Genomic DNA, 25935 nt, shown 5'->3' on the forward strand with positions numbered 1-25935 from the left:
GTACATGAATCACATCAAATTAACCTGAAGATATAGCAAAGGATTTGGAAGGTAAATGTCGTGATCCTGTTCCGTGCAAGGGGTGTTGGGTATGATCTTAGCGATGTTTTCTGCATCAGTACAGGGCATTGCTGAGATTACATCTGTTGTATTATGTGTAGTTATAAATGCCAAAACTGAAAATAAAACAAAATTGCTTTCGAAAGATGTTTCTCTTTATGCATTCTTGGGCCGAAGGCATCACGTTATGAAGAATTAACAGTTCAGCCTGAGAATGAGGGTCGTTTTATTGACCATATAAGATCTTGAGAAGAGTGTAGTTGGTGAATACCGGATGGATATTTCTTCTTGTGTGGAAGAATAAAACGGGGGAAATACTTTAAGAATAAGTCAGTTCCAAAGGAAAAGTCATTGGACAGAAAAATTGAATTCTGAATTCTGTTCCTAAATGCTGACAGACAGGCTGAACTTTTCCAGCAATTACTGCATATGTTTTAGAATATTCATTTTAACACAGATATTGTGAAGACATGAAACGCCTATTTTTACATTATGCAAGCACATATTAACACATCTTCAAAACAAGTATGACCATTTATTGTGAATGAATTGATTCTGCAATAACGCACTGACCTGGAGTCGCGAATGTAATGGAGTCATATAGTTTGGACAATGTTCAAGAAGAGCTCACGGAGTTCAGTGTGGGACTGATAACGTTACTGATTTAACTTACAGATGGAAAATGTAGCCTATCTGTGGAGAAACATTCTATTGCTCCCTTTCTCTTTCCCTATCGCTCATCACAGCAATGTTTGGGAGTGAAAAAAAGCCCAGTCGTCTTTCCCACTTATGGAAGATGCCTGATGAGGATTCATTGGAATCTCCCCATTGCCTGAAGCAAAACAATTCAGCCAAATTCAACTGTTTCATGAAGAATTCCCATTGTCAGAAGGCTGTGCAAGTAGAATAACTAAAGAAGTAATTATCCGACTCGATAGTGAGGGGAACAGACAGGAGATTCTGTGGCTGCAAATGGGAATCCGGAATGGTGTGTAGCGTCCCACATGCCAGGGTCCAGGATGTCTCAGAGCTGCTGCAGAATGTTCTCACCGGGGGTGGGAGTGGGGGGAAGCAGCCAGAGGTCATTGTGCACATTGGTACAAAGGACAGAGTGACACAGGTAGAAATAGTGATGACATCCTGCAGAGTGATTATAGAGAGCTAGGGAAAAGGAGAAAAGACAGGACCATAACAGTGGTAATATCCACTTTACTTCCAGTTCTCCGTGCTAGTGAGGGTAAGAACAGGAGGAGATGGCAGATAAAGGGGTGGCTAAAGAATTGGTGCAGGGGGCAGAGATTTTTGGATTACTGGGATCTTTTGTGGGGCAAGGTGACGTGTTCAGGAAGGCCGGGTTGTACCTGAACTGGAAGGGGACCAATATCCTGGCAGGCAGGTTTGCAACTGCTGCAAGGGAGGGTTTCAACTAGATTGGCTGGGTTTGGGGAGTGGTGGGATCCTCAACAGCAGGGAGACAAGTGCGAGGCTGGAAGGAGATTCAGTAATCAGAAACAGTAAAATGAAGAGACAGGTCAGGCGAGACAACGACGGGGAGCAAGGAATGTCTGTTGGATTAAATTGCAACTGTTTCAATGCAAGATGGCTGACAGGTAAGGCTGATGAACTCAGGGCATGGATCGGTGGATGGGACTGGGATATTATATCCATTACTGAAACATGGCTAAGGGAGGGACAACACTGGCAGCTTGAAGTACCAGGGTACAGGTGTTTTATACGGGACAGAGATGGTGGAAAGAGGGGACAGAGAGTTTCATTTTTGATTAAGGCGAGTATCACAGCAGTAATCAGAGATAAAATAACTGATGGATCATCCTGTGAGGATTTGTCTGGGGAGCTAATAAATAAGAAGGGAATGGTGATAGAATTTGGATTGTAATTTAGGCCCCCAAATAGTAAACAAGGATTTAGGGGAATAAAAATATGTAGACACACTGGGGAGATATGCAGGGCCAATAGGATTGCATTAGTAGGAGATTTTAATTTTCCTAACATAGACTGGGAATAACATAGAATTAAGGACTGAGATGGGGTGTATTTATTAAGTGTGTTCAGAATAGGTTCCTCCAGCAGTAAGTAGAGAGTGCAACTCAGGAAGGGACGAAACGTGACCTACTCTAAGATCTAGGGCAGGACAGGTGACTGAGGTGACAGTGGGAGAGCCCTCTGGGACCCGTGACCATAGTTCTATTAATTTTTAAATAGTTATGGAGAAGAACAAAACTGCTCCGCATGTTCAAGTTCAAACTTGGGGCAAGGCGAATTTTGATGGAATGAGACAGAAGCTTGTAGGGGTTGATTGGAGAAGTTTGTTTGCAGGCGAAGGGACCTCCTGCAAGCGGGAGGCCTTTAAAAGGGAAATGTCGACAGTTCAAGGTCTATATGTTACTGTGACGGTAAAAGACAAGGTTGGTAGGAAGAGGGAACCTTCCGATGTCAGGAGATAATGAGGCTTTGACCAGCAAAAAGGCAGCGTGGCTCAGGTCCAGGCAGCTTGGATAGAGGGAATACCCGGAGGTGTACAGGGGATACAGGAGTTTACTGAAGAAGGAAATCAGGAGGTCGAAAAGGGGGCACAAGATAGCTTTGGCTGAGAAGATTAGGGTGAATCCAAAGGCGTTCATTAAGTATATTAAAGTAAAAAGAATAGCTAAATGAGACTATGACCCCTCAAAGTCCAAAATGGACGTGAATATCCAGAACCGTAGGAGATTTGCGGGATTTCAATGAATATTTCTCCTCTATCTTTACCGTGGAATAATACATGAACCTTGGGAGGCTGACAAAAGTCTTAGTGTTATCTTGGGGTGAGTCAATATCACAGAAGAAGATGTGTTGGATCCATTAGAATGTATGAAGGTGGGTAAATCTCCTGGGCGTAAACAGATGCATCCAAGAACACTGCAAGAGGCGACAGAAGAAACTACGGGGACCCTGGTTGATATTTTGGCATCATCGTTAGCGACAGGTTAGGTTCCAGAATATTGGAGATTAGCAAATGTTGTGCCATTATTCAAGAAGGGAAGCAAAGAAAAATCTGGGATCGATAGACCAGGAAGTCTAATATCTGTGGTACGTAGGTTGCTTGAGAAGACTCTGAAGGGTGAGATACGCATGCATTTGGAAAAATAAGGTTTGTTTAGAAATAGTTTTTTTGACAGATCCCTTCAGTATGGAAACAGGCCGTCTGGCACAACAAGACCAGACTGACCCTCCAAACAGTCACCCACCCAGTTCCATTCCTCTACCCTATATTTACCTCTGACGAATGCCCGTAACACTATGGGTAACTTAGCATGGCCGATTCACCTGACCTATAGATATTTGGATTGTGGAAGGAAAATGGAGAACCCAGAGGAAACCCACACAAATACAGTGAGAATGTACAACCTCCGCACAGAAAGTCACCCGAAGCTGGAACCAAACCCGGATCCATGGCACTATGAGGCAGCAGTACTAGCCACTGAACCACCATGTCACCCTTACTTTTTCTCAACACAGTTCAATGACACAGGTACAAAATCTATTCTGCCCTTCACCCATGATGCACGTTCCAATATCACATACCATGGTTAATTTATTCTCCACTGAAAGTGTCATCTTATTATTAGTTTGTTATTAGTTTGATATCTTATTAGTTTGATATTATTAATTTTAATTATTATTATTAATAGTTGTTTTTATACTGGAAAGATTGCATGGCTTTGTGAGTGGGAGATCATGCCTCTCAAATTTGTTTGAGTTCATTGATGAAGTGACCAGGAATGTTGATTAGGGTAGGGCGGTAGAGTGTGTGGTTTTCAGTAAGGCCTTTGACAAGGTTGCCATTGATAGGCTGGCCTGGAAGGTTAGAATCGCATGGAATCCAGAGGGACCTGACAAATTAGATACACAATTGGCTTCATGGTAGTAAGTAGAGGGTAATAGTGGAAGGGTTCTCTCGGACTGGAGGCCTGTGACACATGAAGTGCCTCAGGGGTCGCTGCTGGGCCCGTTGCTATTTGTTATCTGTATCAATGATATTCTTGCGAATGTACAAGGCATGGCTAGGAAACTTGAAGATGACACTAAGATAGGTGGTATCGTGGACAGTGAGGAAGTATATCAGAAATTGCAGCAGGACCTTGATCAAACTGGAGAAGTGGGCCGAGGAATATTTTGGCAGTGCTAGATCAAGGTAGGAGTTTCATGTTGATTGGTAGGACCTTACGGAGTGTAGTTGAGCAGAGGGACCATGGAGTTTAGGTCCACCGTTCTCTGAAAGTGGGGTCATAGTTAGATATGGTAGTGAAGTAGGCTTTTGCCACACTAGCAAGCATCGGTCAGGACATGGAGGAGAGCAGTTGGGAAGTTATGTTGCAGTTATACAGGATGTTGGTGAGGCTGCACTTGTAGTGTTGTGTTCAGTTTTAGTCACATTGCGATCGGAAGGATTTTTTTAATTTGGAATGTGTGCAGACGGAATTTATAAAAATGTTGCCAGGACCCAACAGTATGAATTATAGGGAGAAGTTGGACAAGCGAGGACTTTTTTCTTTAGAGCACAGGGGAGGGGTCTATAGAAGTTTACATGGATAGGGTGAATGGACCCAACCTTTTTTTCCTAGAGTTGGGGAATCAAGGAGGGGAGAGCATCAGTTTAAGGTCAGAGGGGAAAGACTAAAAGGGAAACTGATGGAAACTGTTTTACACAGAGAGTGGTACACAAAGGGAATGAGCTGCCAACGGAAGTGGTTGAAGCATTTATATTAACGATACGTAAATGGCATTTGGGCAATACATGGACAGGAAAGGACGAGAATGCTATGGGCCAACTGCTGGGAATGGGGTTAGCGTGGTTTGATATTTGGGTCAGCATGGACGAGTTTGGGCCAAAGGGCCTCTCTGCCTCTCTCCATGCTCTAGGACTTGATGACTCTACAAATAGAACAGCATTTGGGTCAAACTGTCATTTTTGCTTAGGTCATAAGTTCGAATCATATTTGGACAATGTTCTTTCAAGTTAACATTGCAGATATTTTGCTTTTCAGTTTGTTATCGACAATACGTGTGTGTGTGTGCGTGCGTGTGTGTGTGTGTGTGTCTGTCTGTCTGTGCGTGTGTGTCTGTGTGTGTGTCTTTGTGTGTGTCTTTGTGTGTGGGTGTGTGTGTTTCTCAGTATTTTTCAAAGGGAAATATCACTGTACATATTTGCAATATCCTCTCGTCATTCCTCTTTCCATCGTAGTTTGTTTTGGTCTTAGACATGTTGTTTTAGTAGATTAAAGAAATCTGCCTGACTTGTTCCTAACACTGACCCTGACCCACTCTGAGAACTATATCATTGGCCATATCACCAACATAGTTATAATTATTTTTTGTGGGTAGTGGAGGAGTGGGGCTAGAAAAGGTAGAAGGGAGCCAAAACAACACAGGGAATTAGCGACTCAATCAGCCAACGTCAGAGACGAGGAGTTCGTTGGAGGGGATTCTGAGGGATGGAATTTGCATTTGTTTAGAAAGACAATGAATGATTAGGGATAGTCAATATGGATTTGTGAAATCATGTCTAATTAATGTGATTGAGTATTATGAAGAGATGACAAAGAAGATTGAAGAATACACTGTGGTGTACAATTTTTACACAAACTTCAGCAAGGCATATAATAAGGTTCCCCATCGTAGACAGATTACTAAAATTAGGTTATATGTAATCTAGGAAAAGCTAACCAATTGGATTAAAATTTGGTTGAAGGTAGTGGATTGTTTTCCAAACTGAAGACCTGTGGCCAGCGGTGTGCTGAAAGAATCAGTGCTGAGCTCACTGCTTTTTATCACGGATATAAACAACTTTGATGTGATTATCGGAGGCATGGTTAGTAAGTTTCCAGATAACATCCCCAAATTGGTTCAGTGGACAGTGAAGAAGATTATCTCAGAATATAACGGGATCCTTGATCATCAATGAGCCGAGGACTGGCAGATGGAGTTTAATTTAGATATTTGTGAGGTTTTACATTTCGGTAAGTTAAAGCAGGGTAGTGCCCTGGGAAATGTTGCTTAACAAAGAGAACCATTGGTGAAGATTCATAGTTCCTTGAAAGTGGAGTTTAGGTCGGTAGAATAGTGAGGAACGTGATTGACATGCTTGCCTTAATCGGCCAGAACATTGAGAATAGGAGTAGGGGTAGCGTGAGGGGATTGTACAGGACGTAGGTGAGGCCACATTAAGAAAACTGCGTACATATCAGTTGACTCTTTTAAAGGATGGATGTTGTTAAGCTTGAAAGGGTGCAGAAAAGATTTACAAAGATTTTCTGGAACCTGAGGGTTTGAGCTACAGGGAGATGATGAACAGGATGAGGCTTTTTCCCCTGGACTGTCAGAGACTGAATGGTGACATGACAGAGGTTTAGTAAAGTCCTGAGGGACATGGATAGTCTGATTGGACAAGATCTTTTTCCCAGTGTAGGGGTGTCCAGAACTAGATGGCATAGGGTGAAGGTGACAGGGCAAAGAATTAGAAGGGTCCTGAGGGGAAACCTTTTCATACAGAGGCTGGTGGGTGTACTGTCAGAGAAAGTAGTGAAAGCGGGTACAATTACATGTTTACAATGTAACTGGATAGGTACATAAATAGGAATGGATCATGTGATGTGGGCCAAATGCTGGCAAGTGGGACAAGATCTGATTAAGATGCCTGATCGGCGTGGACAAATTGGACAAAAGGATCTTTTTCCACGCTGTATGATTCTTTTATTCTCACAGCGGGATGAGGAAGAATTCTAAAAGGGCCATTCGAATGGAAATTCTCTTCCCCGGAAGTTTTTGGTGCCTCTCTGATTACAAGTATTCACAGCTGAGTTAGTTAAAGATTTGACAGAGAAGTAAGTCACAGATAATGGGACACAGACAGGACGATGAGGCTGAGACCACAATCTGATCAGCCACAATCTTAATGTCTGGTGGAGAAGACTCAAATTCTCTAATGACCCACTCCTGCTCCTCAGTCCCATGTTTCTGTGTTCCATTCAACCCCTCTAACCTGCTAGACAGGAGCAGTCAGAGTCCAATTATTGTTATAGCGTGGTGCACGGAAATAGAGGAAACAATTCGGTCCCTCAAGACTGTCCCACTCGGTTTGGGAGATTTGGAAAATGTAATTTGAAGACCCAGGCTGGATATGGAAGAGGTTGCTCATTTTTATTTACAAAACCTCCCCTCTCTGTATCTTGTGCTTCATTTGTTGATCATGTTGTAGACCCAGATTCACTGTGAATACCGCCCCCAAATCTCACCCAGTGATGGCTCACAAAATCCACGGGTCTCCCTGATTGCAACATTCCATAAAAGACCTTCCAGGAAAATAACACATACGAACTTTCCAATAACAGAATGGGAGAGCATCAGAAACAGGGGCAGGTCATTCACATCCCAAGCCTGCCTTGCCCTTCACTCAGATCAAGGCTGACCTGCTCCAAGTCTCAAATCTTCTTAATGTCCAAGTCTTCTTGAGCACTTCCATAGAACACAGAACAAAGAACAGTACTGATTTGGAGATGTCGGTGTTCGACTCGGGGGTACAAAGTTAGAAATCACATAGCACCAGGTTATAGTCCAACAGGTTTAATTGGAAGCACACTAGCTTTCGGAGCGACACTCCTTCATCAGGTGATAGTGGATGGCTTGATCGTAACACAGAATTTATAGCAATAATACACAGTGTGATGTAACTGAAATTATACATGGAAAAATTGATTGTCTGTTAAGCCTTTCATCTGTTAGAATACCGTGACAGTTTCACTTCTTTCATGTGTAAATCACAAAACCATTTTTTAAAAAAATGTTGCATTCTCAGGTAAGCTGTGAACAATGGTGATAACAAGGTGTTGGCCCCCTGTGTTCTCTGACTATGCCATGATGTTTAGATTGATTCTAAGCTAAAAAGTGAGATAATGGAGTTTTTCATGAATTCATGCAGATTTTGAGCTCAAGGTTCTGCATGAATGCATGCAGTTAGGACCTTCAGCCCTCGACATTGTGTTGTTTGTCCTACTCTAACCTACATGCTTCTGTTCAATTTGTTCCATGTGCCTATCCAAGAGTCTCTTAAGTTTCCCTCACGTATTTGACTCTCCTCCCACCAATGGTCGTGCATTCAACACACCCAAAACTCTCTGTGTAAAGTATCTACCTCTGATATCTCCCCTAAAACGTCCTCCAATTACCATAAAATTATGCCAGATAGTGATAGACATTTCTGCCATGGGAAAATGTCTCTGGCTATTCACTCTCTATCTGCCTCTCATCATCTTGTACACCTCTATCAAGTCACCTCTCATCTAATTATTTCCTCCAATGAGAAAAGCCCTCACTCTCTCACGGTTTTTTCGTAAGACTTCTAGTCCAGGCAGCATCCTGGTAAATCTCCTCTTGACACTCTCAAAAGCTTCATTATCCTTCCTAAAATGAGGAGACCAGAACTGAACACAATATTCCCCGTGCGGTCTGAGCAGGGCTCTATCGAGCTTTAGCAAAATCTCGCGGCTCTTAAACTCAATCCCCCTGCAACTGAAAGCCAACATACTATACGCCTTCTTAACAACCCGATCAACTTGGGTGGCAGCTTTGAGGGATCTGTGGACACGGACGCCAGGATCCCTCTGTTTCTCCACACTGCCAAAAATCCTGCCTTTAACCATGTATTCTGCGTTCATATTCCAGCTTGCAAAGTGAATTACTTCAGTTTGAACTCCATGTGCCACTTCTCAGCCCAGCTCTGCATCCTGTCGATGTCCCATTGCAACCTACAATTGCCCCCCACATTCTGTACCACTTCAACCACCTTTGCGTCATCGGCAAACCTACTAGCCAACTCTTCAACACCCACATCCAAGTCATTTTTGAAAATAACAGAGAGCAGAGGTCACTGAACTCATCCCAGCGGGACACTACTGGTCCCTTTCAGTGATCTAGATCCCCTAACTCTCTGTGTAAGAGAGTTCCTGACATTCACTACCCTCTGTTTGAAGAAGACCTTCTCTGCTTCTGCACCATGACCTATTGATATGAAGAAAAGAGGTAACACAGGGGCTCAGGTCAGAGAGACTGACCCTGAATTCAAGGCAGTATTTGACTGAGGATGACATCAAGGAACCTGAAATAAATCACATTTACTGAGAATTAATTATGACCTCTACACTGCTTGGAGTCATTCACGGCACAAGGGAAGATGATTATCATTGGTGGGCATCAATCACCTCAGCCGTGGGGCACATCTGCAGGAGATCCTCAGCATAGCTTCCTCAGCTCAGGCATCTCCAGTTTGTCATCATAGAATCCCTACAGTGTGGAAGAAGGCTATTCAGCCCATTGAGTCCAAACGGAGCAGATTAGATTCCCTACAATGTGGAAACAGGCACTTTGACCCAACCAGCCCACACCGACCCTCCGAAGAGTAACCCACCCAAACACATTTCCGTATGACTAATGCACCTAATATAATGGACAATTTAGTATGGCCAATTCACCCTGCGTGCACATCTTCGGACTGTGAGAGGAAACCAGAGCACCCGAAGGAAACTCATGCAGACAAGTGGGGAATGTGCAAACTCCACACAGACAGTTGCCCAAGGCTGGAATCGAACCTGGGACCCTTGTGCTATGAGGCAGCAGTGTGAGCTACTGCTTCACTGTGCTAGCAGAAGAGGGGGCATTCACTGAAGACTACAAAATTTTCAGGACAGGTTGTTCCTCTTCAGCTCTTGAAACAATCTGTGGCCATGTATAGCAAGACTCGAACAACATTCAAGATCGTGTTGTTAAAGTCTGAGTAACATTATGTAACAGCACAGTACATTTCCACAGTAAAAGGACAGGTTCATTCAGCAGCTCAATCTGGTTTCACGAGAATGTGGGGAGGCCATTCATCCTATCAAAACTACTGGGCAAAAGAAGGATAGCCCTTTCAGTCCCTCCTGCCTGTTGCACAGCAAGGTGCGAATCTGCTCTTGTAGGGGGTAGTGTAATTTTTAAAAGGTTTGCTGCCTTTTAGTCTTTTCTACCTCATAGTAAACACAAGCATGTAGGGGGTAGACGGTTAGCTGCCTTTTAGTCTTTTCTACCTCATAGTAAACACAAGCAGACACTCGAAACTGTTGCCGGACCTCCCCCACGTTTATATGAATGAAACAGTTGTAACAGCTTTCCTCGATAGTTGAGAGACCGCCTTAACCACAGTTGTACAACATCATCCATATAAGGGAAGAACGGGAAGCTCAAACACTGATTGGCCAAGTGAATAACAAAATAATCGCAGGCACCAGAACCCAAATAAGGAAAACAATGGGGAATCCGAGCATTCGTTGGTCAAGGCAGCAGTAGTAGACCCAGCCCACATATAGATGTATATAATGCGTGGAGATTACTATGCTTGTGTGTGTGTACTTTTGGGAACAGCACCCGACTTTGCAAAGTTGAATGAAAAAGTTTTGGACAGACTCCTCCGTGTCTTTGTTCCTGGGAAGGGAAATAAAAAGTGCCGTAGATGGGGCTGGATAGCCACTTATCTCGCACAATTGGGGGCTCGTCCGGGATGAAATAATTATTGCCGGGGTGGGGGGCAGTCTCTTCGGCTCACGGATCAAGCCTGATTACAACAAAGACGCGTCTAGTATATATTTATACTTCTCACTGATCAGCTTCGTCCGTCGGCCGTCGGCCAAGAGAGGATGTGACCCGGCTCATTTAAAAATAATTTTGAATCCTGGAAAAGGAACACACGGACGAGTGCTGGGACGACCGGTTAGTGACTATACACGGGGGTACACACATTTAAAAAGGCCAGACAACTCCGTGCACGGATCAAGGTAAGAGATTCTTTTGTTCTTCCTTGTTGGCCGCGTGGTTTTGACGGTCATCTGTGAAAACGCTTTGGGCGTTTAAGACCAGGACTGAAGATCAACCACGGGAAATTGTGGTTTTGACGGTCATCTGTGAAAACGCTTTGGGCGTTTAAGACCAGGACCGAAGATAAACCATGGGAAATCAGACTTCTAAGGAAAAGTCAGGGAAGACTGCAAATGGGAAAGAAATACCCCCCGATAGTCCATTAGGTCGGAAGTTAAGTCTGTGGACGGACAGTAGTAGAACGAAGGACTTAAAGAAAGAGACCATGATAAAATATTGTTGTTTTATATGGACCAAAGAACCTATCCGCGCCCCCTCGGTAGTTTGGCCCGAGTATGGGTCTGATGAAGACTGGGTGTGTCAAATCCTAAATGTATATGTTAACAGAAAACAACCGTTTGACCCAGAGGAGAGCAAATATGCCGCCGCCTGGTTGGCGGGAGACGGCGAGAGTCCCACGCGTCTCTATCCTCTGATTCCCCAAACAGACCCGAGGAAGCCCCAGAAGTCTTGGGACATCCTCACCGACGGTTTGCCACCGTCTTCCCCGCCCCCGTATATACCACCCGCGCACGACCAGGCGTCCAGCGCGGACCTCCCTCCTGCGATGGATAATACCGAGTCCCAGCAGGCTACGACCAGTGAGGAAGGGACTGCTGGGGGGGGGGGGGTACAGGAGGGGGCACAGAACTCACCCCAGGCACTAGGAAATCAGTCCGACTCGAGATGCGGAGAGGTCAAGAAGAGGGATTGAGAGCTGGGAGGAGTGACAATATTGAACAGCTGAACCCCTTACGAGAGGTGCCGTTTGGGAACGAACGGACCGGGTTCGTAGTACAACCTTTAAATTCTGGGGATATCCGGCAACTCCGTAATGAACTACCCCGTCTACTGGACGACCCCGTCAGTGTGGGAATACAACTGGACCAATTTCTGGGGCCCAGTATATACACATGGGCTGAACTGCAGGCCATGATGAGAATACTATTTAATTACGATGAAATCGTTATGATCCGGAATAGTGCAATGGCCATTTGGGATAGGGAGCATCAGGACGGCCCTCAGCGTGGAGAGCAGAAGTACCCCTTAGAGGACCCCCGGTGGGATCATAACGACGCGGGGGGAAGGGCCAATATGACAGACCTCAGAAGCCTTAAAATCAGGGGAATCCAAACCTGCGTGCCCAAACAGCGGAATTTAGCAAAAGCATTTGAAGTTGGACAGAAAAAGGATGAATCTCCGAGTGAGTTTTTAGACCGTTTGCGGGAGTCCATGCGAAAGTATTCAGGTTTAGACCCCGATGGGGAAATAGGCAAGAGCATGCTTAAGGTGCACTTTGTGACTAAGTCATGGCCTGACATTCAGAAGAAATTACAGAAAGTGGAGGATTGGGCTGAAAAGGATGTTGCAGAATTATTACGGGAAGCACAGAAGGTGTACGTTCAGAGGGATGTAATAAGGGAGAAACATAAGACAAAAATGATGGTGGCAGCCGTACGGGAAGCTTGTAAGTCCACCGGAATGGGGGAGGGAGATTATGGGGTGGAAAGAGGAACGTCGAAGAAAGGTTGGAGAGGGAGAGAAGCGAGACGGGGCAGAAGTGAGAGAGGAGGATCTTATGGAATTGAGCGCCCTCAGAAGGCCGGATGTTACCATTGCGGGAAACTGGGACACTTCAAAAGGGATTGTCCCGAGTTTAAAAGGGAAAGAGGAGGGATGTATGAAATGGAGTGTGAACAAATGGATTAGGGAAGTCAGGGGAGGATCGGAACACGGGCCTACCAAGAACCCCTGCTAAATTTACGGGTGGGCCCATTTAGAATAGATGTTACCTTCTTAGTTGACACAGGCGCTGGCAGGTCCTCAATTCCCATCCATCCGAGGGGGGTTGGCTTCCAAGCTAAAACATTAAACATTTCAGGAGTTAAGGGTGGGGTTTTTAATGCGAAAATATTCGAACCACAACCCTTGCGGCTGGAGGAGGAGGAGCTCCAGGTGGAACTCCTTCACCTCCCCCATCTTCCCTATGGGTTGCTGGGACGGGATTTGATAGTCCGTTTCGGATTGCGAATAGAAGTGGGAGAAGAGGAAGAATTAGCCGTTACCATGTCATACCTTAGTGAGTCCCGATTGACAGAGATAGACCCTCGGGTTTGGGTCGCCAAAGGGAACCGGGGGTGACTCGCAATTCGACCTGTGGAGGTAAAATTAAAGCCTCAGAGCCCCGACGTCAGAGTGCGCCAATACACCATCTCTTGGGAAGGGAGGCAGGGCCTGAAGACAGTTATGGAAGACCTAATAAAAGATGGATTGGTAGAGCCCTGTATGTCACGATACAATTCCCCCATCCTGCCGGTCCGGAAGTCGGATGGGAGCTACCGAATGGTCCAAGACCTAAGGGAGGTAAATAAAATTGTCCAAGTACGGCACCCTGTGGTACCGAACCCATACACTATTCTGGGGCGAATCCCCCCGGACCACGGCTGGTTTAGTGTTATAGACTTAAAGGATGCCTTCTGGGCGTGTCCCCTGGACAAGGACAGTAGGGATCTTTTTGCTTTTGAATGGGAGGATCCTGATACTGGCAGAAAACAACAGTACAGGTGGACCGTACTCCCCCAAGGATTCACTGAGTCCCCGACTCTGTTCGGGCAGATTCTGGAACAATTATTGGAGGGACTAACCTTGTCCCCGGCCCTTAAGCTTATACAATACGTGGACGATCTCCTTTTATCCGGACCGGCGGAGGAGGACGTCCTACTTGGGACTAATGCCCTGTTAAATTACCTAGCTGAGAAGGGGTTAAGAGTGAGTCAGAAGAAGCTCCAATATGTTGAGAAAGAGGTTAAGTACCTGGGACACTTGATAAGCCAGGGACAGAAACGAATAAGTCCGGAAAGAGTGCGGGCAATAATCGAACTAGGCCTCCCAACGACCAAGAGGGAGTTGCGGAAGTTCTTGGGACTCTTAGGCTATTGTCGGTTATGGATAGACGACTATGCCCCCCTTACTGAAGACTTGTACCTAAAACTCATTGAGGAGGCACCCAACAGAATAAAATGGGAGGAGGAGGAGAAAAAGTTAATTGAAATCCTAAAAGGAAAATTGATGGCCGCACCTGTTTTAAGCTTGCCGGATTTTAGTAAGACATTTCGCCTCTTTGTGAACTCCAGAAAGGGAACCGCTCTTGGAGTATTGACCCAGGACTGGGGGGGTAAAAGGAAGCCCGTGGCTTTCCTGTCAAAAATTCTGGATCCAGTCTCCCGAGGGTGGCTGGAGTGTGTCCAAGCGGTGGCAGCCACGGCAAAGCTGGTAGAGGAAAGCAGGAAGTTGACTTTCGGGACCCCCTTGACAGTCACTACTCCCCACCAGGTTCGAACTATCCTGAATCAGAAGGCCGGCAGGTGGCTGACTGACTCGAGAATTCTGAAATATGAAGCCATATTGTTAGACCGAGAAGACCTCCGAATAGAAGTCGGGGGCTGCCAGAACCCGGCGGACTTTCTTTGGAAAGGGGAAGGGGAGGAGGAACTGGAACACTGCTGTTCAGACATAATAGAGTACCAGAGTAAAGTGAGGGAAGATCTGAGGGATACCCCCTTACATGCAGATAGGCGGTGGTACATTGATGGGTCCTCTCGAGTGATAGATGGGAAGAGACACAACGGTTATGCAGTCATTAGTGAGACTGGTTGGGAATTAGTGGAAAGTGGACGGCTACCGAATGCCTGGTCCGCACAAACGTGCGAATTGTACGCCTTGCACCGGGCTCTGAGGAATTTAAAGGGAATAGCCGGGACAATCTACACTGACTCTAAGTATGCCTTTGGGGTAGTACACACCTTTGGGAAGATCTGGAAAGAAAGGGGAATGATAAATAGTAGAGGAAAGGAGTTGGTCCACGAGGAACTAGTAGCCATGATCTTGGAGGATTTGTTGCTGCCACAAGAGATTGCTGTAGTACATGTGAAAGGACACCAGAAAGACGATAAAATAGAGACCCTGGGGAATCAATTGGCAGATGAACAGGCAAAATTGGCTGGGATGGGGAAGGAAGTAATAAACTGCCTGGTAAGGATTCCACAGATATCCGAAATTACCGAAGTGCCCACGTTTACTGACAAAGAAGAAACTCTTCTCGCTCTCTGGGGGGTACAAAGGATAGGGAAGGCAAGTGGACCTTACCCGATGGCCGCCAGCTACTAAATCGACCGTTGACGCGGGACATTATTGCCCGTTTACACCAAGGGGGTCACTGGGGCGCCCAGGCACTGTGTGATGCCTTCCTGCGCCGATATGCTCACCCTGGTCTGTACACGGTAGCCAAGCAGGTCACAGGAGATTGCATAACATGTCGAAAGATTAACAAAAGGGGGCTGCGGCAGCATGCAAGACAAGGGGGTAGGAGTCCGGCCTATAGGCCGTTTGAGTATATCCAGGTAGATTACACTGAGCTCCCCCCCCATAGGTCGCCTGAAGTACCTATTAGTAGTGGTAGATCACCTGACAGGATGGGTGGAAGCTTTCCCCACTACCACGGCAACGGCAACTCAGGTTAGCAAGATTCTACTCGAGCAAATCATCCCACGATTTGGGCTACCCCGCGCTATTGACTCTGACCAGGGGAGCCACTTCACCTCGACCGTCCTCCAGAATGTAGTGCAAGCAATGGGGATTGACTGGGATTTGCACACCCCCTGGCATCCCTCCTCCTCGGGGAAGGTCGAAAGAATGAACCAGACCATCAAAAAGCAGCTAACCAAACTCACTCGTGAAATCGGCCTGCCTTGGACCAAATGCCTACCCCTTGCCCTGTTGCAAATTCGCACCCAGCCAAGGCGGGATTTGGGCGTCTCCCCTTTCGAAATGTTATTTGGCCTCCCGTTCCATGGGCCGAAGGGGGAACCTCCTGTATTTGAGTCTCGGGATATGTTTGTGCAAAAATATGTGGTGGCTCTGGGGTCTGCTCTATCTCGTTTACGCCAACAGGGACTTTTGGCACCGACGCCGCCCCTCGAGTTTGCGGTGCACACCGTCAAGCCGGGCCAGTGGGTCCTGATTAAAAGCTGGAAGCAACGTACCCTCGAACCAACTTGGGATGGTCCCTTCCTGGTACTTTTGACGACCGAAACGGCTGTCCGTACGGCCGAAAAGGGCTGGACACATTACACTCGAGTCAAGGGACCAGTGCCACAACCGACGGAGGACGAACGAACCTCTCTGACAAAGGCATCTAAGGAACAGAGACTCTGAGAACGAACTAATCGGACTTTGGCGAGTCTAAAGGAACTGTGCCCTCGGGCTACGGGTGTCGTGACAAAATGCGGTCAATCGTATTGTTAACTTGCTATGCCATTGTCCTTGGGCTGGGTCATAATGTGCGTGTTACCCAATTTGGCCTCCGGATGAAACAAATAGAGGACCGTCAGTGGTTCACCATCTCCGTGCTTGCCAACCAATAAACACAGACACTTAGCTTAGACCTATGTGAGTTGGTGCCCTGTAGGACTAAAAGTCAACTGAATCAAACTAAGCAGAATCTAGAGAGAGAAAGGGGATTCCAGGGTCAGACGTTAGTATTACAATTGCATGGTAGGGAAGGCCTAAGTAGGCCTCCAGCCCCCGGGGTCCAGGCTATGGTGTCAGTTGTCCGTGATCCCATCACCCCTGGACGAGATTGTGGGCATAATCGGTGCAATCCGCTTTATCTGACCATAAAGAACTTGGAAAAGAACGAGGCGAGACTTAATAGAACAATACTGGGTATTAGAGTTGGGGGCCAGGCAGGATGGGGGGGAATGCAGCTGTGCTGCACGTATATCACGGTCATTGAAGCTGAGTCTGGGGGCTCATCCACCACTGATAAGCAGGAAAAGATTAGAATAATTGAGACAACGGATTTGGAAAAGACCTTTGAAATAGAAACGGGATACGGGGAGGCGAATGCCTGGATGGAATGGGTCAAATATACTGTGAGGAGCATAAAAAAGAGTGATTGCTACGCATGCACGAGTGCCCGCCCTAACCCTCAGGTGGTCCTATTCCCGCTGGGATGGGAGAAACACCCACAAGCCATGGACTGCATGATAAGGCTGTACCAGGACCGAGAGGCCTGGAACGACCCCACTTGTCGACCCTTGAGTTTGAAGTTTCCCCCCGTCAGGTCTGAGGGGGCGCCCCGCCCGCCATCATTCTCAGGGGTAACGGGTACGCACCAGGCCTGCGTCTCTCGGACGGGACTACAGTGGGACGACGATGTGGGGACATTTGACAAGTGCAGCGGATCAATCCGGCTGGTCAATGAAACTACCGGGGGCGGGAATTACTCCCACATTCATGTACCTAGGGCAGACCTCTGGTGGTACTGTGGTGGGAGGGTTCTGCGACCGATCCTGCCCCAAAAATGGACGGGCACTTGTGCGATCGTTCAATTGGCCATCCCATTCACCCTGGTATTCGAAAAACAAGAGCGACCCCGTTCTCGTGGAAGAACTGAGAGAGCTTTGGAGACCTCTTTCGATGATAACATATATTTAGATGCCATAGGGGTCCCCAGGGGTGTTCCTGACGAATACAAGGCTAGGAACCAGATAGCGGCGGGTTTTGAGTCGTCACTGTTCTGGTGGGTGACCATCAATAAGAATGTGGATTGGATTAATTATATTTACTACAATCAGCAGAGGTTCATTAATTATACCCGGGATGCAGTGAAAGGAATAGCAGAACAACTGGACGCCACTAGTAGGATGGCGTGGGAAAATAGGTTGGCCTTAGACATGATGTTGGCAGAGAAGGGGGGTGTTTGTGTCATGATAGGCACTCAGTGCTGCACTTTCATCCCCAACAACACAGCCCCTGATGGGTCCATCACCCGCGCCCTGGATGGACTCACCACATTGGCGGACGAACTGGCCGAAAAGTCGGGCATCGACTCTGGCCTCACGGACTGGTTGGAAGCTTGGTTCGGTAAATGGACGGGGGTGGTCGTCCCCTTTCTTGTCTCATGTATAGTGGTGGCAGGGGTACTCACTGCCCTTGGGTGTTGCGTTATTCCCTGTGTCCGGGGATTAACTCAACGACTGATCGAAACCGCCATTACTAAGAAGGATGTTCCCTATGGGCACGTTGAACGAATAAATCTCGAGTTGGAACAACGTGAATCCCTCTTGGGCGGGGGTAGTATTAGAGAAGGGCAGTTTGATGAACAAGCTCGGGAGTTATTAAATGCCCTGGAGAAGAAACTTACGGTTGAAAAATTACAGGCCGTAAGAAAAGACACGGGGGATTGGTAGGGGGTAGTGTAATTTTTAAACGGTTAGCTGCCTTTTGGTCTTTTCTACCTCATAGTAAACACAAGCATGTAGGGGGAAGACAGTTAGCTGCCTTTTAGTCTTTTCTACCTCATAGTAAACACAAGCATGTAGGGGGTAGACGGTTAGCTGCCTTTTAGTCTTTTCTCCCTCATAGTAAACACAAGCAGACACTCGAAACTGTTGCCGGACCTCCCCCACGTTTATATGAATGAAACAGTTGTAACAGCTTTCCTCGATAGTTGAGAGGCCGCCATTAACCACAGTTGTACAACATCATCCATATAAGGGAAGAATGGGAAGCTCAAACACTGATTGGCCAAGTGAATGATAAAAGAATCGCAGGCACCAGAACCCAAAAAAGGAAAACAGTGGGGAATCCGAGCACTCGTTGGTCAAGGCAGCAGTAGTAAACCCAGCCCACATATACATGTATATAATGTGTGGAGATTACTATGCTTGTGTGTGTGTACCTTTGGGAACAGCACCCGACTTTGCAAAGTTGAATGAAAAGTTTTGGACTGACTCCTCCGTGTCTTTGTTCCTGGGAAGGGAAATAAAAAGTGCCGTAGATGGGGCTGGACAGCCACTTATCTCGCACAGGGGGAAGGAGAGGTGGGAAGGAGGGGGGAAGGAGAGAGGGGAAGGAGGGAGGGGGTAGGTGAGGGGGGAAGGAGAGGAGGTGAAGGAGGGGTGGGAAGGAGATAAGGGGAGAAGGAGAGGGAGAAGTAGATGGGGAAGGAGAGGGGAGAAGGAGAGGGGGGAAGGAAGGGGGAAGGAGATAGGGGGAAGGAGATAGTGGGGGAAGGAAGGGGGATGGAGATGGGGGAGGAGTGGAGGGAAGGAAGGGGGAATGGGATGGGGGAAGGAGGGGGAAGGCGATGGGGGGAAGAGGATGGTGGGGAAGGAGAGGGGGGAAGGAGGGGAAGGCGAGAGGGGGAAGGAAAGGGGGGAAGGAGATAGGGGGAAGGAGGTAGGGGGTAGGTGAGGGGGAAAGGAGAGGGGCTGAAGGAGGGGGGAAGGAGATAAGGGGGGAAGGAGAGGGTGAAGGAGATGGGGTAGGAAGAGGGAAGGAGATGGGAGGAAAGAAGGGGAAAGGAGATGGAGGGAAGGAGAGGGGTATGGAGACAGTGGGGGAAGGAAGGGGTAGGAGATAGGGGAGAAGGAGATGGGGGAAGGAGATGGGGGTAGGAAGGGGGAAGTAGATGGGAGGGAAGGAAGTGGGAAGGAGATGTGGGGAAGGAGATAGTGGAGAAAGGAAGGGAGAAGGAGATAGGGGAGAAGGAGATAGGGGGAAGGAAGGGGGAAGGTGATAGGGGGAAGGAAGGGGAAGGAGATGGGGGAAGGAAGGGGGAAAGAGATAGGGGAAGGAGGGGTGAAGGAAGGGGGAAGGTGATGTGGTGAAGGAGAGGGTGGGAAGGAGAAAGGGGGGAAGGAGAGGGTGAAGGAGGGGGGAAGGAGAGAGGGGGAAGGAAAGGGGGAAGGAGATGGGATAGGATGTAAGGGGTAGGTGAGGGGTAAAGGAGGGGTGGGAAGGAGATAGAGGATAAGGAGAGGGAGGAAGGAGATAGGGTGGAAGGAGATAGGGCGGAAGGAGATAGTGGGGAAGGAAGGGGTAAGGAGATAGGCGACAAGGATACAGGTGGGGAAGTAAGGGGGAAGGAGATAGGCGGGAAGGAGATTGGGGAAGGAAGGGGGAAGTAGATTGGGGGGAAGGAGATGCAGGAAGGAAGGGGGAAGGAGATCGGGGAAGGATATGGGGGAGGGAGGAAGGGGGAAGGAGATAGGGGGAAGGAGATAGGGGAAGGAAGGGGGAAGGAGGTGGGGGGAAGGATATGGTGGGAAGGAAAGGGGAAGGCGATAGGGGGAAGGAGATAAGGGGGGGAAGGAAGGGGCAAGGAGATGGGAGGGAAGGAAGGGGGTAGCAGATATGGGGAAGGAGAGGAGGGAAGGAGATAGTGGGGGAAGGAAAGGGGGAAGGAGATAGGGGGAAGAAGGTAGGGGGTAGGTTAGTGGGGAAGGAGAGGGGGTGAAGAAGGGGTGGGAAGGAGATAAGTGGGGAAGAAGAGGGAGAAGGAGATGTGGGAAGGAGAGGTTAGGAGAAGGGGGAAGGAAGGGGGTAGGAGATAGGGGGAAGGAAAGGGGAAGTAGATTGGGGGGAAGGAAGGGGGAAGGAGATAGGGCAGAAGGAGATGGGGGAAGGAAGGGGGATGGAGATGGGGAAGGAGATGGGGGGAAGGAAGGGGTAAGGAGATAGGCGGGAAGGATACAGGTGGGGAAGTAAGGGGGAAGGAGATAGGGGGAAGGAGATGGGGGAAGGAAGGGGGAAGGAGATTGGGGGGAAGGAGATGCAGGAAGGAAGGGGGAAGGAGATCGGGGGAAGGAGATGGGGTGAAGGAAGGGGGAAGGAGATGGGGGCAAGGATATGGGGGGATGGAGATAAGGGGGAAGGAAGGGGGAATGAGATTGGGGGAAGGAGATGGGGGAAGGAGATGGGGGAAGGAGAGAGGGGAAGGAAGGGGGTAGGAGAGGGGGAAGGAGATAGGGGAAGCAGAGGGGGGAAGGGAGGGGGAAAAGATGGGGGAAGGATGGATGAAAGAGATAGTGGGGAAGGAGATAGTGGGAAGGAGTGGGGGAAAGGAAGGGGAAAAGAGATAGGGGAAGTAAGGGGGAAGGAGATGGGGGACGGAGGGGGAAGGAGATAGGGGGAAGGAGATAGGGGGAAGGAGAGGAGGGAAGGAAGGGGGAAGGAGATGGGGGAAGGAGATTGCAGGAAGGAGTGGGAGGAGGAGACAGGGGCGAAGGAGATGGTGGAAGGAGATAGGGGGAAGGAGAGGGGAAGGAGATGGGTGATGGAGGGGGGGGAAGGATGGGGGAAGGAGATAGGGGGAAGGAGATAGGGGGAAGGAGATAAGGGGTTAGGAGATAGGGGAGAAGGACATGTGGGAAGGAAGGGGGAAGGAGATAGGAGAGAAGGAGAAAGGGGGAAGGAAGGGAGAAGGAGATGGGGGAAGGAGAGGGGGTAAGGAGATGGGGGAAGGGGGGGAGGAAAGGGGAAGGAGTTAGGGGGAAGGAGAGCGGGGAAGGAGATGGGGAAAGAAGAGGGGGGAAGGAGATAGGGGTAAGGAGATGGGGGAAAGGAGATGGGGAGGAAGGAAGGGGAAGGAGAGAGGGGGAAGCAGATGGGGGAAGGAAGTCGGAAGGAGATGGGGGATGCAGATGGGGGAAGGAGATAATGGGATTGGAGATAGGGGAGAATGAGATGGGGGTAGGAGAGGGGGAAGGAGATGGGGGAAGGAGATAGTGGGGGAAGGAAGGGGGAAGGAGATAGGGGAGAAGGAGATGGGGGTAAGGAAGGGGGAATGTGATGGGGGGAAGGAAGGAAGGGGGAAGGAGATGAGGGGAAGGAAGGGGGAAGGAGATAGGGGGAAGGAGGGGGAAGGAAGGGGGAAGGTGATGGGGTGAAGGAGAGTGTGGGACGGAAAGGGGGAAGGAGATAGGGTAAGGAGGTAGGGGGTAGGTGAGGGGGGAAGGAGAGAGGGTGAAGAAGGTGTGGGAAGGAGATAAGGGGGAAGCAGAGGGAGAAGGAGATGTGGGAAGGAGAGGGGAGAAGGAGAGGGGGGAAGGAAGGGGTAAGGAGATAGGCGGGAACGATACAGGCGGGGAAGTAAGCGGGAAGGAGATAGGTGGGAGGGGGATGGGGGAAGGAAGGGGGAAGGAGATGGGGAAGGAGATGGGGGGAAGGAAGGGGTAAGGAGATAGGCGGGAAGGATACAGGTGGGGAAGTAAGGGGGAAGGAGATAGGGGGAAGGAGATGGGGGAAGGAAGGGGGAAGGAGATTGGGGGGAAGGAGATACAGGAAGGAAGGGGGAAGGAGATCGGGGGAAGGAGATGGGGTGAAGGAAGGGGGAAGGAGATGGGGGCAAGGATATGGGGGGATGGAGATAAGGGGGAAGGAAGGGGGAATGAGATTGGGGGAAGGAGATGGTGGAAGGAGATGGGGGAAGGAGAGAGGGGAAGGAAGGGGGAAGGAGAGGGGGAAGGAGATAGGGGAAGCAGAGGGGGGAAGGGAGGGGGAAAAGATGGGGGAAGGAGGGATGAAAGAGATAGTGGGGAAGGAGATAGTGGGAAGGAGTGGGGGAAAGGAAGGGGAAAAGAGATAGGGGAAGTAAGGGGGAAGGAGATGGGGAAGGAGGGGGAAGGAGATAGGGGGAAGGAGATAGGGGGAAGGAGAGGAGGGAAGGAAGGGGGAAGGAGATGGGGGAAGGAGATTGCAGGAAGGAGTGGGAGGAGGAGACAGGGGCGAAGGAGATGGTGGAAGGAGATGGGGGAAGGAGAGGGGAAGGAGATGGGTGATGGAGGGGGGGGAAGGATGGGGGAAGGAGATAGGGGGAAGGAGATAGGGGGAAGGAGATAAGGGGTTAGGAGATAGGGGAGAAGGACATGTGGGAAGGAAGGGGGAAGGAGATAGGAGAGAAGGAGAAAGGGGGAAGGAAGGGAGAAGGAGATGGGGGAAGGAGAGGGGGTAAAGAGATGGGGAAGGAGGGGGGGAGGAAAGGGGAAGGAGTTAGGGGGAAGGAGAGCGGGGAAGGAGATGGGGAAAGAAGAGGGGGGAAGGAGATAGGGGTAAGGAGATGGGGGAAAGGAGATGGGGAGGAAGGAAGGGGAAGGAGAGAGGGGGAAGCAGATGGGGGAAGGAAGTCGGAAGGAGATGGGGGATGCAGATGGGGGAAGGAAGTGCGAAGGAGATAGGGAGGGAAGGAAGGGGGAAGGAGATAGGGGGAACTAGATAGGGGAAGGAAGGGGGAAGGAAATGGGGGGAAGGAGATGGGGGAGGAAGTTGGAAGGAGATTGGGGATGGAGATGGGGGAAGGAAGGGAGAAGGAGATGGGGAAGGAGATAGGGAGGGAGTGAAAGGGAAGGAGATCGGGGGAAGGAGATAGGGCGAAGGAAGGGGGAAGGAGATGGGGGAAGGAGATGGGGGAAGGAGATAATGGGATTGGAGATAGGGGAGAATGAGATGGGGGTAGGAGAGGGGGAAGGAAGGGGGAAGGAGATGTGGGGAAGGAGATAGTGGGGGAAGGAAGGGGGAAGGAGATAGGGGAGAAGGAGATGGGGGTAAGGAAGGGGGAATGTGATGGGGGGAAGGAAGGAAGGGGGAAGGAGATGAGGGGAAGGAAGGGGGAAGGAGATAGGGGGAAGGAGGGGGAAGGAAGGGGGAAGGTGATGGGGTGAAGGAGAGTGTGGGAAGGAAAGGGGAAGGAGATAGGGTAAGGAGGTAGGGGGTAGGTGAGGGGGGGAAGGAGAGGGGGTGAAGAAGGTGTGGGAAGGAGATAAGGGGGAAGCAGAGGGAGAAGGAGATGTGGGAAGGAGAGGGGAGAAGGAGAGGGGGGAAGGAAGGGGTAAGGAGATAGGCGGGAACGATACAGGTGGGGAAGTAAGCGGGAAGGAGATAGGTGGGAGGAGGATGGGGGAAGGAAGGGGGAAGGAGATGGGGAAGGAGATGGGGGGAAGGAAGGGGTAAGGAGATAGGCGGGAAGGATACAGGTGGGGAAGTAAGGGGGAAGGAGATAGGGGGAAGGAGATGGGGGAAGGAAGGGGGAAGGAGATTGGGGGGAAGGAGATACAGGAAGGAAGGGGGAAGGAGATCGGGGGAAGGAGATGGGGTGAAGGAAGGGGGAAGTAGATGGGGGGACGGAGATGCAGGAGGAAGGAAGGGGGAAGGAGATAGGAGGAAGGAGATAGGGGGAAGGAAGGGGGAAGGAGATGGGGGCAAGGATATGGGGGGATGGAGATAAGGGGGAAGGAAGGGGGAATGAGATTGGGGGAAGGAGATGGGGGAAGGAGATGGGGGAAGGAGAGAGGGGAAGGAAGGGGGAAGGAGAGGGGGAAGGAGATAGGGGAAGCAGAGGTGGGAAGGGAGGGGGAAGAAGATGGGGAAGGAGGGATGAAAGAGATAGTGGGGAAGGAGATAGTGGGAAGGAGAGAGGGAAAGGAAGGGGGAAACAGATAGGGGAGGTAAGTGGGAAGGGGATGGGGGAAGGAGGGGGAAGGAGATAGGGGGAAGGAGATAGGGGGAAGGAGATAGGGGGAAGGAGAGGAGGGAAGGAAGTGGGAAGGAGATGGGGGAAGGAGATTGCAGGAAGGAGTGGGGGGAGGAGACAGGGGCGAATGAGATGGTGGAAGGAGATAGGGGGAGGGAAGGGGGAATGAGATTGGGGGGAAGGAAGGGGGAAGGAGATAATGCAGAAGGATACAGGTGGGGAAGGAAGTGGTAAGCAGATGGTGGGAAGGTGATAAGGGGGAAGGAAATAGGGGGAAGGAGAGGGGGAAGGAAGGGGAAAAGAGATAGGCAGAAGGAAGGGGGGAAGGAGATGGGGAAGGAGGGGGGAAGGAGAGGCGGGAAGGAAGGGAGAAGTAGATAGGGGGAAGGATATAGGGGGGAATGAAGAGGGAAGGAGATGGGGTGAAGGAGATGGGGAAGGAGATGGCGGAAGGAGATAGGGGGAAGGAGAGAGGGGAAGGAAGGGGGAGGAGATGGGGGAAGGAGGGGTGAAGGAGATAAGGGGAAGGAGATAGGGGGAAGGAGGGGGGAAGAAGATAGGGGGAAGGAAAGGGGGGAAGGAAGGGGAAGAAGAGGGGAGAAGGTGGGGGGAAGGAGATGGGGGATGAGGATAAGGGGGAAGGAGATAGGGGGAAGGAGAGGGGGGAAGGAGAGGGGGGAAGGAGATAGGGAGAAGGAGATGGGGGGTGGAGATGGGGGAAGGAAGGAAGAAGTAGATAGGGGGAAGGATATAGGGGGGAATGAAGAGGGAAGGAGATGGGGGGAAGGAGATGGGGAAGGAGATGGCGGAAGGAGATGGGGAAGGAGAGAGGGGAAGGAAGGGGAAGGAGATAGGGGGAAGGAGGGGGGAAGAAGATAGGGGGAAGGAAAGGGGGGAAGGAAGGGGAAGAAGAGGGGAGAAGGAAGGGGGAAGGAGATGGGGGAAAGAGAGGGGGGAAGGAAGGGGGAAGGAGATAGGGGGACGGAGATTGCAGGAAGGAGTGGGGGGAAGAGAGAGGGGCGAAGGAGTTGGTGGAAGGAGATAAGGGAAAGGACAGGGGGGAAGGAGATGGGGGGAAGGGGGGAGGGAAGGGGGAAGGAGATGGAGGAAGGAGATAGGGGGAAGGAGATAAGGGGGTCGGAGATAGGGGAGAAGGACATGGGGGGAAGGAAGGGGGATGGAGATAGGGGAGAAGGAGATGGGGGAAGGAAGGGTGAAGGAGATAGGGGAAGGAGAGGGGAAAGGAGATGGGGGTAGGAGAGGGGGGAAGGAAAGGGGAAGGAGATAGGGGGCAGGAGAGGGGGGAAGGAGATGGGGAAAGAAGAGGGGGGTGAAGGAAGGGGGAAGGAGACAGGGGGGCAGGAGAGGGGGAGGAAGGGGGAAGGAGACAGGGGGAAGGAGAGGAGTGGAAGGAGCTGGGGGGAGGAGATTTGGGCAAGGAGAGATGGGAAGGAGATTGGGGGAAAGAGAGGTGGGAAGGTGAGAGGGGGCAAGGAGTTGGGGGAAGGAGTTGGGTGAAGGAGGGGGAAAGGAGATGGAGGAAGGAGAGGCGGAAGGAGATAGGGGTAAGGAGTTGGGGGAAAGGAGATGTGGGCAGGAGATATGGGGAAGGAGAG

The sequence above is a fragment of the Chiloscyllium punctatum genome, chromosome 47 (assembly GCF_047496795.1).
Source record: "Chiloscyllium punctatum isolate Juve2018m chromosome 47, sChiPun1.3, whole genome shotgun sequence".
Taxonomy (NCBI): Eukaryota; Metazoa; Chordata; class Chondrichthyes; order Orectolobiformes; family Hemiscylliidae; genus Chiloscyllium; species Chiloscyllium punctatum.